This window comes from Dufourea novaeangliae, unplaced genomic scaffold (assembly GCF_001272555.1).
Source record: "Dufourea novaeangliae isolate 0120121106 unplaced genomic scaffold, ASM127255v1 scaffold178, whole genome shotgun sequence".
NCBI lineage: Eukaryota > Metazoa > Arthropoda > Insecta > Hymenoptera > Halictidae > Dufourea > Dufourea novaeangliae.
The window spans coordinates 39,185-42,856 of NW_015374050.1; positions in this window are offsets into that span (position 1 = coordinate 39,185).

The following is a 3,672-nucleotide window of genomic DNA, read 5'->3' on the forward strand; positions in this document are numbered from 1 at the left end:
GAGCGCGCCACTGTTTTTAACTGCTCATTGTGAACTTATTTTCATTAGTTTCAGTTTAAAAAGCACCTTATTTTTTAAAAATATGACCATGTAGAGTAAACGACCCGTATGAAAATTTGTCACTGAAAATCGAAAACATTTCGCGGCGGTATTGTCTTTTGTACGATATTCGCATCTCCGCACTTCCTTTTCCTTTTACACATGTAGATGATAGATAGATATAGATTACGATACGAATATTCTAAAACCAGGAAAAAAAGGTATTGCCCTTTTGAGCGAAGCGTCGAGCAAGGAACAATTAGCGTCAACTATATCAGATCGTTCCGTCCCGTTCGTCCTAATAAAATGCCCAATCTCGAGAACTGACTGCGCCGCTTGTTCGGAAACTCCAGCAAGGGTTTATGATGACATTGCATGCATTCATTGCTTCTCGCTCGAAGCTTCATTCGATAAAATAATATCTTTACTCTTGAAACATTGAATATTGACTTAATGTATGTTTTATGTGCAATGTGTATTTTATTATCACTTCGATCTTACTGCAACTGTTTGAGGTTCTTGTACCCGCTAAAGAATATGCAATAAACATGGATCATATAAAACGTATATTAGAATGAAATTAAGATGAAATTTGTCGCACCTGCATTACCATTAGAGATGGCGTGCAAAATCACTAACGGTGATTTATCACAGTGATCACCGAATCACGATCACTGTCGTCATTTAACTTCATTTACGACCGTGTTTGCGATTTTTTTATCTTGAGTGAATTGGCTCACTGCGATCGTAGGTCCTTGATCTTTAAACAGAAAAACGTATTCAATATGATTTTACGATGAATTACATTACTATTTGTGTTTGTAAAAATCAGTAGAAGAAACAAGAAATTCTAAAAGAATGATTTGCTAGGTAACATGTAGATTATAATTTATAATCATTAATTTATTCATTATTCTTCATTGTTTCTAATTATCCCTTCACTTTATACGATATAACTCGAATTTTTGTTTTGATGTCGTTAATATAAAATATACAGATTATGTGTCGCGTGTAAAGAACTGTTAGGTTTTTCCACCAATCAGAAACGATCACGAGAAATCACGAATTACTGTGAGAAATCACCGTGATTGGGAACGAACGTGATCGAATCACGAGTGATTCACAAGTAGCAGTTCACGCAATTTCTAATTACCATGCATGAAGAGACTACTTAAAATAGAATAAAGAAAATTCTGAAACACGTACATTCTGTGTAACATGAACCGTTTCTAGCATGGAATCAGCATTCGACGTTAAAGGTTCTTTTTACAAGTTAATTTCAAGAGGGACAGCTGGAGACATAATAGGCAAGGTTTTCGTCGATGGCAGAAAACAAGAGAAAGTTTTATAATGTCCAGACTCGCATACCCTCGGCATGTGGTCGACTGGCCCCGAATGGTGTACAAAAAAAATGCAGATGTTGCTGTAAGAATAATGCGAAGAGAAACGCGATTCCAAAACTTGGACATCCAAACATCTATATGCAGCTTTTTCTTCCAAAAAAGTATTGATCATGGATTAGTGGGGATCGACCTACTACACCACATCGATCCTAACGAGGGAGGATCAGTTCAACATTTTCAACTGTCCTTTCCAAACAGAGCTGCTTGCATTCTTCGAGCAAATAGAGTTCATGTTCGGAAAACTAAGTTTTAGTTTATTTAGTGATTACGCGGTAATTATTTAGTAGTTAGGATATGTGGTTATTATACATAGTGTTGTGGCGGCTTTAGGACTGCCACCACGCCCTTGTTTCTGTGCATTTAGTTTTTAGCGTTTCTCACGGTCTCGTGCGAGCCTGGTTATTGTCATGAACATTTGCTAACCAGGTTCCAGCGAGACCCGGGGTCTTACAGCTACGGCCACTTTTATCGAGGGTCTTTGGGTTTTCCTAAAGGTCCTTCTTTGTTAAGCTTTTCTCTGTTTCAATTTTGACTTCCCGTTTAGGGCGCCGTGAAGGTCGAGTGCCCGTGCACATTTGGCGACCAGCTTGTGCGGTCCTTGTTGTACCCTTGATTTCTCCTTTTTACCATTTCGACACTTTCTCCGGGTTTCCCGGCATTTTCGGTTTCCTCCCCTACGTCGTCTATCCTTCTCTTCACTCTGTCTGTCCTTTTTCTTTTCGTCCTTTTTAAGTGAGCGCGTAAGGACGAGCGGGGTCAGTCTGGCTATACCGAGGTTCTGAACAGAACTTTGTCGCGAGCGCAAGAAACTTGTATACCAATAAACAAAGTATCACTGAAACGTGCTGATTACTGCTCTATTCCCTGTAATCCCACAGTGTAAATTAATTATTGTAGATGTAATTTTTGTGTAACCTGTACAGTGATAAAAGTAACGGAGGAACCGAGCGCGGATCTAATTAGTAGCGCAGTGTGTGAACATTTTTCGCGGTCGGAGCAATCGCGAAGTGTGTGTGGACATTTTTCGCGGACTTCTGTGTTTGAGGTGCATGTGCGGATTAACTTCATGGATACTCGTGGACAGGACAATTGTTGTACGTGATAACCACAGGGGGTATTAACCCTTCCTAGTCAATAATATTCGTAAGAAGATATTTTCATTTTCTGCGAATTTTATCGAGTAACCAGTATTAATGCGATACAAGTGAATTCAAATCAAATACCGACGTCACAATTTTGGGTCAACTTTTAAACGCTTATAACTAACAAACTAAGCATTTGTCGCAATTCCGTTATTCTTGATTTCCGTCTAATTTTGCCTCCAAGACTTCTTAAATTTTTTCCCACTAGCGGTCGAACACCCTGTATTTTAAGTTCAATATTCGATTCCGTAACTCCAATTAAATTCAACTTAACCTTTCCAGTTCTACGAATAAATCGTTACTACAGTGGCAGCCGTAAACTATCTCAAACCGTGAAACATCTGTCTAAAAATTCAAAACATAAAAAGATACACTTGTTTGTATATAAGGTGTATACGAAGCATCGATGCATTCAACTAACTTGTTCTTTTCTTTCATACGTTTACCAATAGAGAAAGTTATTTGAAAACCATGTTGTTACACATCATTGAGGTCGTCATGAGGTCTCGTATAGAAACGTACTCTTAAAAACAAAACAAAAACATAATGATTTCAAAACATTCTAAAATACGGTCTTGACCTACTTATTTTGTCGACCAATATTTAGATCCTCTTGAATGTTAGAACATTCTTCTAAACCTTTTCCTCATACCATTAAAAGCAATAGAGGCACTTTAGGTGGTCCTATTAGCTGGATAATCCCGTATAAAACAATTTTACATGAACATAGATCCGAAAGGGCCTTATTGAAATGTTATGACAGAAACATTAAATTTAAAAGTAACAAAAGTAAACGAAAATTAATTAAAGCGATTAAAAACTTTTCAATACAATTTGTATTGGTCAAGAAGTATTAGTATTCGCGTGAATGCACATGAATGAATCTAAACATAATGATTGTCTCCCCTATTGAACTCTACTACAGTCACCTCAATTGTTTACTATCTTTTTTTTTCTCTTTTGCAAAATGTAAGCAAATGTTAGTTTATGCAACATTTTCTACTTACTTTTAGTCATAAAATATACTGACAAAGTTCGGCTACTTAACTTTGGAGGACCCTGTATACTGTTATTTTTATTCGCATTTT